We start from the raw sequence: 17,759 nt of genomic DNA, 5'->3' as shown, positions 1-17,759 counted from the left end.
GACTGCTTGCTGAGAAGCTATCTTTGCATATTGAAGACTGCCATTCCCACTAGCAGAAAAGTAGGTCAGACAATACATATTTTACAATTTTATGTAAAATTTTAGTAAAATTTTTAGTAAAATTGCATTGCAAATTTTCATGGATTCATTACGATACAGATCTACTTAAATAAATATTGCTATGGAAATAATTTGACAAGAACAAGAAATGATGCCAGAGGGAATAAAGCAGGGATAATACATACAAACTCACAGTAGAGGCAGAAAAGATATTTTGTAAAATTTATTCTATGAATCTAAATAGTATTACCATGATGCACAAGCACATTTGCAAAAGGTTTCCCTCAGGAAAACCATATTCTGAACCATAATATGAACCATGCAGAAAGATTCATGGATCAGGAAAAAATCATACAGAAAAAGTTAAAAGATCATTAAATCATTATTTTCCTTAAAATTCAGAAAACTACTGTGCTTTACAACACTTATAGGTTTCATGTTTTGGTAACAACAATGTGGTAGGCAGAACAATGCCCCCACCACCAATAAAATAAAAAATTAACAGTCTTATTCCTCAAAGTGAATATGCTGGGTAAAATAAGAAGAATTACAGTTGCAGATGGAATTAACGCTGCTAATCAGCTGACCTTAACATGGAGAAATGATCCTGGATATTCCAGGTGAGCCCAATATAAGCACAAAAGTCCTTAAAAATATTGAATACAAGAGGGAGGCAGAAGAAGAGAATCAGAGAAAGATGTAAAGATGAAAGCAAGTTGAGTAAGAGTGAAGGGGTATGAGAAGAATTTGACCAACCATTTCTGGCTTTGAACATAGAGGAAAGAGGCCCCAAACCAAAGAATGCAGGCAGTCTCTAGATGCTGAAGAAGGAAAGAAAAGAGATTGTAGCTAGAGGAGATTAAGGTTACAGATGGAATTATGGTTTCTAATAAACTGACCTTAAAACAGGGTCAGTAGCCTGGATTATCTAGGTGGGCAATTGCTAAATAAATACTTTATGTGAAATGAATGAACACAATGTAGGGAAGGGACATTTAAAATTGACTACTGATAAGTTAATACAAAAATGTGGGTAAGGGCTTCCCTGGTGGCGCAGTGGTTGAGAGTCCGCCTGCCAGTGCAGGGGACACGGGTTCGTGCCCCGGTCCGGGAAGATTCCACATGCTGCGGAGTGGCTGGGCCCGTGAGCCATGGCCGCTGAGCCTGCGTGTCCGGAGCCTGTGCTCCGCAACGGGAGAGGCCACAACAGTGAGAGGCCCGCGATGTTGGTGACGCAATTCTGAACGAAATTGTTTTCATTTTTCATAGACTTCGCAATTAAAAAAAATTACAAAATACCAAGGTGTAATTGAATAGATATGAGTATTAAAATCAAGATTCTAGTGCTTAGAAAGCTCAACGCCAGATAAGTATAAATGCGTGTTAATATTTAAAGTTTATGTGTATTTGTATAGAATAACAAATTTATGGCATGCAAGTCTGAACAAAAACTCATAAGCCTTATTTTAAAAGGTCAAAAACTGTGCTATTCTCCCCTTCAAATTAGGGGAGTACTTTCTTTTTAATCATTTTATGAAATTGCTGTATATTTCATTTCAGGCCTTAAAAGATATGGCAGTCCCACTAATTGAAATAATTTTCTTCTTTATTCTAATTAAATCCCTCCCTTCTTTAATATGCACTGGAAATTTATGTCATAGAGGAGTCACCAATAGTTTATTCCCTGGATTACCTTATGGTCCACTCAGCAGTACTCTAATACTCAATTTAAACATACATTAAAAATGTTTCTTTATAATTTAATCGGAAGGAATTTTAGCTCAGTTAATGAATTAAAACTCATTCATGGCACAGACATGATTGTTCTGCCTCCCTTTAGTTTGTAGACTTTATTGCACATACCACCTGCTTGACACTCACTTTAAGATGTCTAGGAGTTTGGACTGTCAACTGGATTTCAGAAATTAATAATTGTTGACTTGTAATATATTTTCAGCTTTATTAAGGTATAAATGACAAATAAAATTTTAAGATATTTAAAATGTCCTGGAATTTTGTTTGTTGGGAGCTGATTGATCACTGATTCAATCTCCTTAATAGTAAGCAGTCTGTTCGGATTTTCTGTTTCTTTATGATTCGGTGTTGGTAGGTTACATGTTTCTAGCAATTTATCTATTGCTTCTAGGTTGTCCAGTTTGTTGGTATATAGTTGTTCATCCTCATATCTTATGTTCCTTTGTATTTGTGTGTGTGGTAGCAGCATTACAACTGCTACTGCATTTTTTGTTTATAAATTTATTTATTTGAGTCTTTTATTTTCTTGATGAATCTAGCTAAAGGTCTATTTTGGTTTTTTTCAAATTGTGATATTATTAATATATATTTATGATTTCTGAAATAAAGTTTGTAAATTATTAACATTTGGAATGAGCTGAAATAAAGGATTTATGTCTTATCTTTTAAATCGTCTCAGATCAAGCTCTTCCAAGGGCTAATGAACACATAGGAACCATCAAGATTAATACAAACATTCTGATCTCACAAGTAAACATAGATGAAGGTCCCACAAGTCACTCAGTAAGTAAGAATACATAGCAAAAATGATGAAACATTCTGTGCTTTGTTTCTGGTTATTTTTCAAGTGAACTATACGATTTTAAGTCTCTGCAATTCAGTTTGTATTTGTGTGCAATAGGAGAATTGAATATTATGCAAATTATTATTATACCTCCAAAAGTTCTTATACCAACGGCAATAATAGGCATCATCCATGCCATTTAATATTTAGATTAATTTCATGTAATTGATTCTTGGTACTTTTTTTAAAATATAAATTTATTTATTTAATTTTGGCTGCATTGGGTCTTCGTTGCTGCGTGTGGGCTTTCTCTAGTTGTGGCAAGCAGGGGCTACTCTTCAGTGCGGTGTGAGGGCTTCTCATTGAGGTGGCTTCTCTTGCTGTTGAGCAGGGGCTCTAGAGCACAGGCTCAGCAGTTGTGGTGCACGGGCTAGGTTGCTCTGTGGCATGTGGGATCTTCCTGGACCAGGGCACTTTTCTGTCCTAGTTCTGTAAAAAATGTCATTGGTAATTTGATAGAGATGGCATTGAATCTGTAGATTGCCTTGGGTATATGATCATTCTAACAATACTGATTCTTTCAATCCAAGAACATGGTATATCTTTCCATCCGTTTGTGTCATCCTTTGGTACCATTACTCAATATATACATTTTCTACTCTCAAATAAAACTTAAACTATGGATTAGTCTCAAGTTAATGTTTTCTTTAAAGTAAATATAACAAGTTTTTGAAAATGTAAAACAAAATTATTGTTAGACAACAATTTTATTTTATATTTTTGGAAAGCAAAAATAAATAAAACAACTGACAATGTACAGTGAGCCCCATCACAATGAAATCTCAATCATAGACAATGCTATCCATCTATTAATATCTCCTCTCTTTTGCGTGGGTTTGTGTGTGTGTATGAAATAAAATTCAAATGTGTAAATAACCATATTTATTCAAAATACATTCATATGAAACTAAGTATCTACACATATGTAAAGGGAAAGAATAATTATATCATCTACTGTGTCAGATGTTTTGAGTTTTATATGATACAGTCATTTAGTTACCCGTCTTTTCATCACACTTCATATTTCCAGAATATTTTATAGTGTTATCCGTCTAAGAGATGAACACATGTTTGTGAATGACTGAATGGTTATTAAGATTGGTGAAGTTAAGCCATTCTCTTTTCAAGAATTTTGTAGACTCTGGTTTATGAAAATCTCTCAGAAAAATACAATGTGATGATAAATAAATATATTCCAAAAAAATAACATCAGAAGAATTTTAGAAAAATACCCATAATTCAATATTGAAAACATAATTGAAAACCAGAAATGCACATATTTGCCTTATGTTTGCCAATACTTGTAAACCAAAACCTGTTACTTAACAAGCATATGTAGAAAAATGCAAAATTATATCATCCATGAAAGTGAGAATTACAAAAATACATTTACTTTCAATCAGGGAAACAGGAAAGCTTATTTTGGTTTGAAAAAAAAAAACAAAACACACAATTTTACATGAGAATTAATATGTCCTGTTCTGACTTTAGGTGCTATTGAGATTTGAATTTTAAAACATGTATGATTCAAGTAACCACAAGCAACAAAATACACATTAATGTCAATCATTGCTGATAACACTAGATAGTGCCAACCGAATCTGAGAGTAAAATATCTTTCAAGGAATACACCCTCATCTCAGGCAACAATGATGTCCATAGGTAAAGCTCCACCAAAAATGAATTGCTAATTCTAAATTATAATGCACAAAAGGAAATAATTTATCATGAGAATAAGCTAAAACAGTTAAGTGACAAGGGTAGATTTACAGGAAACTTAATTATGAATATTACAGTATAAAATAATATAAGCAGGCTTACTATGATTAAATGAACAATATACTTTCAAAGTAGTCTAGACATATTTGAGAAAGATCTAACTAGAAATTCTTGCAATTAGAAGAATAACAATACAACTAAAATATAAGCTCAGTGATGGATATAAAACAAGTTAGCACAGCCACTTAGAGAATTTGTGTACCCGAGTATATATTTTAAGTTACAAATATGTGCATATATATTTGTATGGATTTATAGATATAGATACAGATACGATAACAGGTCAGAGAAAGAAAGATATGGAAAATATGAAGGAGAGAAAGAGACATGGGGAATACATTAAAACAACTGAGCATGAGTTATGGAAGATGCAAACAGAAAAGAATGGGGAAAATAATGAAGTAATAATGACCAAGATTTTTTCAGAACTGATGAAAATATGAATTCAGATTTAGGAATTCCAACAAAACCCAAGAGAAGTATGGAAACATAAACCTACTGACAAATAGAGTATCTTAAAAGAAGTTGGAGGGGCTTCCCTGGTGGCGCAGTGGTTAAGAATTCACCTGCCAATGCAGGGGACATGGGTTAAAGCCCTGGTCCAGGAAGATCCCACATGCTGCGGAGCAACTAAGTCCACACGCCAAAACTGCTGAGCCTGCGCTCTAGAGCCCATGAGCCACAACTACTGAGCACACATGCCACAACTACTGAAGCCCATGTGCCTAGAGCTAGTGCTCTGCAACACAAGAGAAGGCACTGCAATGAGAAGTCCACGGACCACAATGAAGAGTAGCCCCCGCTCAATGCAACTAGAGAAAGCCTGCGCACAGCAACAAAGACCCAATGCAGCCAAAAATAAAACAAAATAAATAAGTAAATAAATTTATTAAAAAAAAAGAAGTTGGAAAGAAAAGTAATAAATAGTAGACTGAAAGATGATGCTTCAACTCTAACAATAAATGCAGAGTAATAGCTTCAAAATGTGGGGAGAAAAATTTGCAACAGAAACTGTTTTATTCACCTAATCTAAGACTCCACACTGAAAAAAGAAATATATTTTTAAGTAAAAATAAATAGATAGATAACTTATAACAAACATGTCCTCAATGTAAGAGACTGTAAAGTCTGTACTTACAGAAGGAAGAATTTGAACCTAGAAGACTGAGCTGCAAATAGGAATAGTTAAAAAAGATAATGGCAATTATGTAAAAATTCTGAATGCTTAAAACAATGAAAGTAGCAGTAATGAAACTGTAAATAAAAATAGAACTGAAACACTGGATAACAGTAATGGAAAGACACAAAGGTGTGACCAGAATTAAGGCTTTCACAGAATCTTGGCATACTTGGAAGGAGGAAAGAAACAATGATAACTGTGTATGCTAAAGGGTATGTGATACAATGATAGAAACAGAATGTTTAACTTCCAAATCATACAACTAACTTTCTATATTATGAGGGTAAATAAAAATATTTTAATATAGCTATACTATTTTGATAAACACTTAATGAAGCATTTATAATGGTAAGATGTACTATATGTAGTATCAAAGGAACTAGCACTCTCAGATGTTCAGTGTTAGGGACAACAAGTGCTGAATCTTCTAATGTATGAAAATTGTACCATAATTATAGATGAAATAAATCCCCTGAATCTATGCTAATTATTCTTACATAAGTTAAATGTAGAAATTGAATCTGTTTTACTTGCTATGTAGAAGCTATGCAATGCATTTTTGATGACTAGAATATTTTCTATTTCCCCACTTGGTAAGAAATATGGATTGCTTTTCATTTGATAACCTAATGTTTTTTCTATATTTAATTTTTTTATAGAATATGAAGATTATGCAATCTTATACAGTTTGCTTAACAAAGATAAAAGGAGCTCTTTTAAGTGTCAGAAAACGGCAAAGTCAACAGTTTTCACAGTACTGAATTGCTAATTAGTGAGTTTTTCTCCTGCATATATAACAATATCACTTTTAACAAAAGACCTAGGTAAGAAATATTGCCTATAGTAGGAAAGTTCCAAAAGTTTGGTGTCAAATAGACCTAAGTTTTCCAGTCCCTACAAATGTTTAGCTTATAAACAAGTGTAATTAGATCTGATACTTGGTTTCCTCAAAAGAGGTATAAAACATGTACAATATTTATCTCATTTTGGAAAAATATATAAAAATTGTATGTTAAGTCTGTAGCACTATATCTGACACAAAGTAAGTCCTCATTAAATGATGGCTACTAGAATAAGTTTTCCAACAATTATTTTATAATTTCATAGATGATTTTTATCACAAGACTCACTTTGACATCATTTTTCCTTTTTTCTGGAAAGTTCTAATTTTTGAGAAAAATATCAATATACCTAAAATATTATTAAGGTTGGGAAAAATCATGCTTTGTATACAAACAATTTAAACTTATATTCCTCTGTGTGTGTGTGTGTCTGTGTGTGATTAAATTGTCTGTATATTCTCCTAGTTTTTCTCAGATTATCCATGCTAATTTTTTCTTTATTCACTTGTTTCTAAATCAGATTCCAGTTTCATTTGGTTGTTTGTATGAGTTTAGAAACATTTTTTTTGTGTGTCAAATTTGTTTAGGAATTTTTTTTTGCAATAAAAGCCCTAAGCTTGCTACAAAGGATTATATAAGATTTATTTTCTAGTAAATAATTTAATAAGTTGACTATGTATGAATCATTATAATAGAAAAAGGAGCAGGGAAATTTTTTGATATGACTCATAAAGGTAGAATAAATACTTCTGAATACCTAAAAAGAAATAGTTATTTGTCAAATCGTAACACTTGAAAAAAAATTGCAAGAGTGCAGGTGAATCCAGTTAGAATTTTTGCCAAGACATTCTTAACATACATTTAGAAAAAATGGAGAAAACTGACTTAATAATTTGGACAAAGTATATTCATAGAGAAAGTAAAGGAAAAAAACCCCAAAAAACAATTATATCACCAAAAAGTCCCAAATATTTAGGAACATACCAGAATTATTAAGAAAATATTTGTCTAAAGAAACAAATATTTTGATAGTTTTTAAAGGTCATCAGAATTATTACCTTGGACTTTTAATAATCACTGAATATAATTACATGTATATGTTGTAATTTAGAAAACATTTAAATATTTTTGAAAGCAAATGTTTGGGAGTGTGACCATAAGTAGCATAATAATATTATGGCATTCATAGCTTGTAATCTCATATTCATTAGTCAGTATCATGCCCATGACATACAGGAAAATGAAGTTTATCATATAAAAGTTGAGAATAAATTCAGTGATCAATAGCAAATGATCTTCATGATATGCAATTCAAGGTTTAAAGCCAGTAGAGCCACAGTTGTACTCTGAATCACACTGTGTGCACAGTAACTACAGTATTGCTAAAGATAATGGAGATTGGCTAGCACTTTTCACATACTGGAAAAAACGGAGAATACTGAGAATTTGGCCCTAACCCAATGTCTTCCCTTTCTTCTATCCAGAGATAGAAGCAGCCACATGAAGGCTCCTATCTTCCCAGACCACAAATGCACTAAGGATTCATTAAAAAAAAAAAAACTGCAACACTAGACCTAAGCTTGAAAGCTTGCAAGAGCTCCAAGATGGCCCCGCTGACAATGTTATGCTTGGTCTTGTGGCTTCAAGACTCCTTCTGCCAATGGGCGGACAATACATTCTATCTGATGTTTGATGATCAACAAACTTTCTGTGAAAGGCCAGACAGTAAATATTTTAGGCTTTGTGGGCCATATGATCTCTTTCACAACAATTCAAACCTACAGTTGTAGCATAAAGGCAGGCATAAAATATATATAGATGAATGTGATTCCATTCTAATAAAATTTTATTGATGGACTTTAAAATTTTAATTTAATTTTTGCATTTTATCCCATTGATTAAGAAATGTTTAGGAATATAAAAACTATTTTTTTGTGAACCCCCCAAAAAAGAGGCAGGCTAGATTTGGCCGACTGGCAATAGTTTGCCAACCCCTGATTTAGGTCACCATGATAATCAGATATAGACAGAAAAGACCTGACAAAAATAAGTAACAATGCATCTAAGCTGTGCTATGAGCTCAGGAGGAAGGCAATCAGAAGGAAAAGGTCCAACATGATTTATCAGCTACAGAAGAAAGTTTACTAAAATTCTAAAAAAACCAATTACTTATACATGATTAAGAATAGCACAGGTGTTTTCAATGCAAAATAAAAAAAGTATCTAGAAGTAAAATGTATTTTTTATATATATATATTTTATTTTATTTTATTTTATTTTATTTTATTTTATTTTTTTGTGGTACGCGGGCCTCTCACTGTTGTGGCCTCTCCCACTGCGGAGCACAGGCTCCGGACGTGCAGGCTCAGTGGCCATGGCTCATGGGCCCAGCCGCTCCACGGCATGTGGGATCTTCCCGGACCGGGGCACGAACCCGTGTCCCCTGCATCGGCAGGCGGACTCTCAACCACTGTGCCACCAGGGAAGCCCGTAAAATGTATTTTTTAAAATGAGATGACTCAGTGGAACACCAAAGTTTCTTGAACTAAAAGGTTTGCTTTCTAGTTAAAAAATCAATAAGTCAAGTAAAGGAAGGAACAGCTGCCCCTGAGTCCTAAATTATGGACAAAGTAAAGGAAATATCCTAAAACATAAACAGAAAAAAAGGAAAGAGATTAAAAATATGAAAATTATGAGGAAAGAGACAAAATTCCTGGAGTTCAGATATTGAGAATTAATAACTAAATATTAAAAACCCAGGTAAAAAAGAATTGATAGTAAAAATTTAAAAAATGACAACAAATAATAGAGACTCATTCCTGGGCCAAAGAGAAATCCAAGTCTACTTTCTTGAATGCATTGATTTCTAGCAGACTAATCATGAAAGACATGCACATAGACATTTCCTGATAAAAGCCATACATTCCCACCCATTTTTAGGAACTAGAGCAATAATTTAAAATAAAAATGTGAAATATAATGAAATAAAACATGCTTTTTAAAATATAAAATTAATGAAAGAAAACAAAATTTAGCAACTTCTCCATAAATAATTGTCTGTAGAAAATGATGCCATACATTGAGATTGAAATTTTGAGAAGATACAGGTTTGAAGAAAGATTGGTCATTTTCAAAATGTTGAGTTTCAGATATAGAGAAATAGAAAACAATGTCATGGAATTAGTGATTAAGAAACTATGGGGTAGAAAAAAAATGTGGAACTCAACACTACATAATTCTTGGATAAAACTCTGGGAGTCAATGAAATGGCCCTGAAAAACATAGTGTGGTAAAAGAAGAGACAATACACGAAGATAAAATTTTGGTAACACCACCATTTATAAGTGAGTAAGGAAAAGAAACCAGAAATGAAACTCAAGAAGAACAGGTAGCACAACATGCTAGAGTAGTAATACAGAGACACCACTCTTCTTGAAACAAAATATAAAATTCTGAGGAAAAAACTTTGGGAACAATAATGGTAAATTCTGCCAAAAAGTTCAATTAAGAGAAGTGTTGGGAAAAAAATCAGCTTTCAAAATGTGGAGGGTTTCAATGTAATTAACAAAAGTAATTTCAATGGAGTGCTTTGACAGAAGCTATGTCACTGTCATTTGGAGTGAATAGGTGAAAAGAAAGCAGAAAATATGTAATGTGTATATTTAAGTATTGTGTACTTTAAGATATTAGTATTCTTGGTTTTATGAATAAAGAAACAGTATCAGAAATATCAAGCAACTTTTCACTCACAGCCAAGTAACAGGATTCCTGTATTTGGGAATGATTCCATATATTTTAACCTTATATTGATTTATTTTCATTTATATTTATTTTATTTTATATTTATATATTTATTTTAACCATATGTTTAACATTGTAGTGTGTGTGTGTGCGTATACCTTTAATCCTAGAAAGGTGCTCCATTAGTAAAAATATTAGAAGGTCAATTCAGAAAAATCACAGGAATTCATATTTTTATACTCCAATAACTTCAGCTTGTATATTGTATAAAGATATAAATACTATTTTATTTTTCAACATGTTGGGACTGAAGATCTTTTTTATTCAACAGTACATTTTAGTTCCTTTTCTCTCCACTAAAAATGGTAGAAATTATATCAATATTATTTATTCATTTTTTATTAAGCATAAGTATTTGGAGAACATACAAATATGTTCAGATCATTTAAAGGGCATTCCTTCATTAGCAAATGTTTGGAAAGCCAAACAACATGCTTAATAAAATTATGAAAACTTATTTTTACTTTTTCCTCAAATAAAATTGCATACTGTAAAATATTTAATGCCTTAAAAAGGAGGCAAGAACATAAAATGGAGAAAAGACAGTCTCTTCAATAAATAGTGCTGGGAAAACTGGACAGCTACATATAAAAGAATGAAACTAGAACACACCCTAACACCATACACAAAAATAAACTCAAAATGGATTAAAGACCTAAATGTAAGACCAGATAGTATAAAACTCTTAGAGGAAAACATGGGCAGAACACTCTCTGACATAAATCATATAGCAAGATTATTTTTGATACACTTCCTTGAGTTATGAAAATAAAAACAAAAACAAACAAATGGGACGTAATTAAACTTAAAAGCTTTTGCACAGCAAAGGAAGCCATAAACAAAATGAAAAGACAACCCTCAGAATGGGAGAAAATATTTGCAAATGAAGCAATCAATGAGGGATTAATCTCCAAAATATACAAACAGCTCATGCAACTCAGTATCAAAAAAACCAAACAACCCAGTCAAAAAATGGGCAGAAGATCTAAATAAACATTGTTCCAAAGAAGATATATAGATGCTTTAAAAGCACATGAAAAGATGCTCAACATCACTAATTATTAGAGAAATGCAAATCAAAACTACAATGAGGTATCACCTCACACTGGTCAGAATGGCCATCATCAAAAAATCTACAAACAATAAATGCTGGAGAGGGTGTGGAGAAAAGGGAACCCTCTTGCACTGTTGATGGGAATGTAAATTGGTACAGCTACTATGGAGAACAGTATGGAGGTTCCTTAAAAAACTAAAAATAGAGCTACTATAGGATCTAGCAATCTCACTCCTGGGCATATATCCATATACACACACACAATGGAATATTACCCATAAATTTGCAGCAACATGATGGACCTAGAGAATATCATACCCAGTGAAGTAAGCCAGACAGAGAAAGACAAATATTATGTGATATCACTTCATCATGCAAATGGATCTACAAACAAAACAGAAACAGACTCACAGACATAGAAAAAGAATTTATGGTTACTAAAGTGGAGAGGGAAGTGGGGAAGTGACAGATTAGGAGTATGGTATTAACAGATACAAATTACTATACATAAAATAGAAAAGCAACAAGGATTTACTTTATAGCACAGGAAATTAACACCCAATATTTTGTAATAACCTAGAATGGAATATAATCTGCAAAAAAATCCCTCAAATCACTATGCTGTACACACATGAAACTAACAAAACACTGTATATCAACTGTACTTCAATTAAAAAAACAAATAAGCAAACAAAAACAACCAGAAAAAGATAACCAGAGTATTTACCCTTTGTTTTCCTAACTTTTAATTGTATCTGCACTTTATTGTTCAAATAAAAAAATCACATACAAATATGAGACTTTACTTGATCTTCCTGATCTTCTTCATGCAAGTAGAAACAATACCTCCTTCCTTTGAATTCCTGTAGTATTTTATTTAAGAATGTCTTTCAACAGTTATTACTATTTTATTTTGCAGTCATTAATTTTATCATCTCAAACAAAGATTGTAAAACACAATACCTGTTTGAGATTCAAATGTTATTTGTCTCAGAGATTTGAATAATATGAGAAAACACAATAAATATTTATGGAATTAAAGAGCTAATGAATAAATAAACACTATCCATGTGATTTTCCCCACTTTTTTACCTGATTTTCAACAAAGAATTTAGTACTCAACATTAGTTTTCTCAGTGTAGTTTCCTCCACTACGTGAGTATGTCAACCTACTTATATTCACACATTTATATGTTTAGCATTTAGAAGTTACAGAATATTATATATGAAAAATAATACAGTTTTAAATCCCTTACCCATACGCCTATTGAAAAATAAAATACCAAGAAAATAATCTATACTTCTGAAGGCAAGAATATATCGAAAAGAGGAAAAATTATGCTCAGAGCCTTTTGGGCTTTAGGGATAGAATAATTAAAACATGTAATTTCCAAGGAATGCTGCAGAAGTGTAAAAGAGATAATCGAGGTTTATTAAGTCAGTAGGACTACGTCCCATGCGGACACGCACTTAAGAGTTATAGAGAGAAAAAGAAAATCTGAACACAGAGCTTTTAGTTTGTGTGTGTGTGTAATAATGCAATTAGAGTTTAGTGTCAGAGTATATAATTATAATGTGAAGTACAGATCAGAAATTCCAGCATGAATCCTGTGCTTCATATTTTCATTATATTAATGTATGCATCTAATTAATCTATACTAATTGAAGCTAAATGTGAAACTCTTTAGGTTACAGTAAATTTTTATGTGTTTTGAAAACTCTAATTCAAGATATATATGATTACATTATAATATGCCCTTCAGATGCTAAATTTATATGGCAATATTCATATATCTAGTACACTTCGTTTTCTTTAGGTTCTATACTGAGGTGCTGTAATCTGCTAATATATAGTTTATAGAAATAACCCCCCAAAGTGCTACCTTTATATGGTCTGCAAATATTTTATCAACAAATGTTGCACTGGGTTTTAGTCTGCAGGAACATTAAATATTTGGGTTTACGCAAATTATATGAATAAAAACAAAGCAGACAATAATAATTAAAGGAAAGAGAAGAAAGTGAGAGAAAAAAAGGAAGGAGGAAGAAAAGATTATGGCCTTGGAATCAGAAGAAAAATAAGGAAAATTTAAGACAGAATAGGAAAAAGAATTGGAATGGGCAGTTGGAAGGGTACCAAGATAAAAGTAAAGACTAGGCATAGAAAGGGAATGAGGTTGGAATGAGAAGGTGCTTTTGGTGCCAGAAGGAGAAAAGATATTGGGTTCTGAGCCAGATCGGGCTGTGAGGGTGCTGGTGTCCCTTACAGGATTGAGTTATGGCTGGAAGGGAGAACAGGATGTGCCTGGCCAGGAGCAGAGATACTGGAACAAAACTGCAGCATATGAAGTGAGAGGAATATGCTCAGAGCTGTTGGAGGTTGTAGTTATTTAATCATAACTTTGTTCCTTCTGGTGCCAGAAGTCTGATGGAACTCCCTCCCACAGAGGTCAAACAAATGATTTTCTCAACTCAGTCAATTACCCACCCTGTGAATAGAAGGTCAGAATGCTGACTAACCACAGTTTAAGACAAATGAGGTGCATTAGATGTGCACTTGCTCCCAAGGTTCCTGTGACCTAATCATTTTAGAGATTTAGATACTGCTTTGCTAAGGTCAGACTAACTGAATGATCAGTATGTTAAAATACTTGTTTTGATATTCTTATAATATATCCTTACTAAGGATATTATATAAACCATTAGGAATTATATAAAGTACTAAACAATAACACTTTAAGGAGATAGAATAGTTCAGTACTAACATACCTTACTAGAAATAGTTACTAGCTTTTGATTCAGAAAAAAGTGAAATTGAATCCCAAGTCTGTTATTTAACTATTTGAATTGGTAATTTAATGTCTTAGAGCCTCGGTGTTCTACCATTATTATTTAAATAGTAATACGAAACCCACATGGTTTGTGTAATGATAAACTGGGACTAAATCTTGTTTAGCACAATACCTGGTACACATAATAAATGATACTTACAGAAGATACTTGATAAGATCTCGCTATATGAACCGTTCCTAAAGGCTCTCAAACTTTCCCACTTTTACCAAACACATTTCCTTAAGCCACTCCTAGAACTATTACACTGTCTTAAAAACAATCCCCTTCTCCTGAATCTTTATTCTGCTGTTCAATCAGTCAAGTGCTGCTGTTTATTGGTGAGTAAGTAACAATTTCCTTCACAAGAGTTTTCAACTTTGGTTATGGCATTTTCTTACACTGTTCCTCTCTTCTGAACTCATTTGTTCCTATATTCTATAATCTTCTATTTTGAAAGAGCTTTCAAGTGTAAAAACAAATCATTCTTTCTTACCATAACTGATATGTCTTATATTTTAATAGCCCTTTATATTTAACAATACACTGATACGAATTACACAGTGTATCATATCTCATTTTGCCTTGTCTCCCCCAAATATCACATAAAAATCTTAATAGAATGTGCCAAGTCGTATACCTCTTTTAATTCTCCATTGAGAAGAACAGTGCCTTGTCACTGTACAGGGGGCAAAACTTTCACCTCTATACTCTTAAGGTTTTCCTCTGGCCCTGAGAATTAAACTGACATAAAACAGATTAACAGGAGAAAAGCATTCAGATATATAAGTTTTATGTGACGTGGAAACCTTCATAAGGAATGAACACCCAAATAAGTGATTATGTCTATTAGGATGAACAAAGAGAGGCAATAGTGGAAAAATAACTGAATTATGTGTTAAAGCTAAAAGAAAATAAGAATTATTTTAACAAGATCTGTTTGTACAGAACTCTTTTGGTCTCAGGTTCTTGTCCTTGATGATAAGAATGTTACTTTCCTTCTGATACAGGTGTTACCAAACCAAACTTGGGTCTTCTCACCTGTGCACAGTAAAGCCAATCTACTGACACCAGGTTGTAGTGAAGGAAAGTGTAGCCTTTATTGCAGGGCACCAAGCAAGGAGTCCAGGCAGCTAGCCGCTCAAAAGACCCAAACTCCCCAGTGGCTTTCAGGCAAAGGTTTTTAAAGCCAGGGTGAGGGAGAAGGGTTGTGGGGTATATGATCAGCTCATGGATACTCTTCTGATTGGCTGGTGGTGAGGTAATTGGGAGTCAACATCATCAACCTTCTGGTTCCAACAAGTCTGGGGTCTACATGCTTGTGGGCAGCATACAGTTAACTTCTTCCACCTGGCAGGGGTTTTAGTATCTGAAAAACAGCTCAAGGATATGGCTCAGAATATTATCTGTAGCCCTTGAGAAGGAACTAAAGGTTCTTGACTTTGTTTAATGGCTAAACTATTACTATTCTGTCTTGCTTGGCTGTTTTCCTTTCTTTCTGCATTTTCTCACTTCTCTGATTAAATTTATTCTTTGGAACTCGGGGAAAACCTAGGAGGCTAAAGATTTTCTACAGATAAGAAGCAGGTGGAGGACACGGTGGGGGGTGGGTGTTCCCGGATGGCCCCATCGGGTCCTGCTCACATAGGAAGGACATCCTTAGCATGGGCAATTCATCTTCTGCTCTTAAGAAAAAGAAGGAAGGTCACAGTGTTTTTCTTGCATTTTCTGTTTTGCAAGTGCCTTTAACTCAAAATAGTCAACGTGACAGAGCAGCAAATTTGGGGGTGGTATATTCTGCCAGCCTTCACTGGTAAAATAAGTCCAATAAAAATTGAACGGTCACTTAATTTGAGAAGTATATATCAGAGGATTGCAACACCACAAATTCCTTTTCATTTTGAAGTCCTCTGCTGAGTGAAGACAACACTAAATTAATATTAGTCATTTTTATTAGTCGAAGTTTTATCTGTGATATCAGTGCAAGGTTCCTGGGCCAAAGCTAGATATTAGCAACTCTGCATTCTGAATCTAGATATTGTCAGAAATATATCTACAGAGGTTGACAGGAAGGAAAAAATTCTATGAAAACATATCAACTCTACTTACACTATTACTGACAAATGTCTCAGACCAGGAAACCCAAATCTTTTTGTTTCTTATCTCTTTTTCCTTGAATCTCAGAGAATATTTACATAAATTATTGCAAGAACAAGTAGCTGGAATAAGGAGAAAATGGCAGACAAATAGAATCAGATGAATGGCAAGAAGCAGCATGATAGCTTCCGAGTTTAGCACTAAGGTGGCCAAGGCTACATAGCTTCTATGTGTCCCAGGCCTGTCACTAGACAGGGTGCCATTTGCACAAGAGAGAGATGTGGGTCGGGGGGAGGAGATGGCTGACTATAATGTAAATATCTACCAGAAAGTGGAAAAATAATAACAAGGAATGTCAACTTGATTTTTAAGATAGTGTTATTATTAATTTTTTAAAAATTAATAAACAGAAACCTCGGTCAAGTAGATGTGGGATACCAGAAGTTAGAGCTTTCACACCCTGCAAAGATAGCAGAGCCCAACAGGAAGAAGAGATTCCTCTTCTTTCCTGTCAAGGACTCAGCCAACAAAAAGCCATGGTCTGTTTGTTTCTGATTCCCTCTAACTTCCTTTACCCTTTTATGAAAGTGTTCTTCTTGGGACTTCCCTGGTGGTCCAGTGGTAAAGAATCTGCCTTCCAATGCAGGGGAGGCAGGTTCGATCCCTCGTTGGGGAACTAAGATTCCATATACCTTGGGCCAACTAAGCCCGAGCACCACAAATACAGAGCCCACACGCTCTGGAGCCTGTGCACCACAACTAGAGAAAACCCGCACACCACAACTAGAGAGAAGCCCGAGTGCCGTAAGTGGAGACAAGCTCGTGTGCTGTAACGAAAGATCCTGCATGCTGCAACCAAGACCCGACTCAGCCAAAAAAATAAAGAAAATAATAAAATATTTAAAAATAAATAAATAAAGTGTTCTTCTTTCCTTACCATGTGGTGGCTTGCACATGGCTCACCATGGCTGCAGACCCCAAACTGCAATTTTCTGCTTATCCCGAATAAACCCATTTTGCTGGAGAACGCGGTGGCTCCAGGGTTGCTGAGAAAACAGGTGAGGTACCCATGATTGAGCCCATTGTGCTCACTGCTTATCTCACAAGACCCTGGAGTTTGAAGGTATTTCTTTTTCTTGGATCTGAGCTTACATGCTCTTTGTGTTTGACGCTCTCCCATCTTTACTTAGGATCTTTTTAAAGGTTTCATCTTTCTGGTTAAGGCCTTGTTTTGTACATAAATACTCCTTTGGCACTTTGGTCTGACTGGAGATCAGACTGTTTCACCGAAGCTGGCTAGTCTTCAAACCATTCCTTCCGGAACAGGGTTGTTTCTCTGAAACAATGCCAATTTTTTCAGCCTTTGGCCAATTCCTTTGGAAGGGCTATCTTCTGGAGAGTGCCTTAAAAAAAAGCATTTTGCCTGGCTCCTCTGGGACCAAGCTGTCTTAAGACTGGCTAAGATGGCTTGTAAACTGTTCAAGTTAAGCCATTTGTGCTGTAAACTTATTTAAGCTG

The 17,759-nt window shown here is 34.0% G+C and overlaps 1 pseudogene; it reads right to left on the bottom strand.

The window, feature by feature from the left end:
* LOC116742968 overlaps positions 1–17,421 on the bottom strand; it is a 56,079-nt pseudogene extending 38,658 nt beyond the window's left edge.
* Positions 17,422–17,759: the final 338 nt, after the last annotated feature.

Source organism: Phocoena sinus, chromosome 18 (genome assembly GCF_008692025.1).
Source record: "Phocoena sinus isolate mPhoSin1 chromosome 18, mPhoSin1.pri, whole genome shotgun sequence".
NCBI lineage: Eukaryota > Metazoa > Chordata > Mammalia > Artiodactyla > Phocoenidae > Phocoena > Phocoena sinus.
The sequence above is the reverse complement of the archived record's forward strand: the minus strand, read 5'-3'. Positions and strand labels throughout refer to the sequence as shown.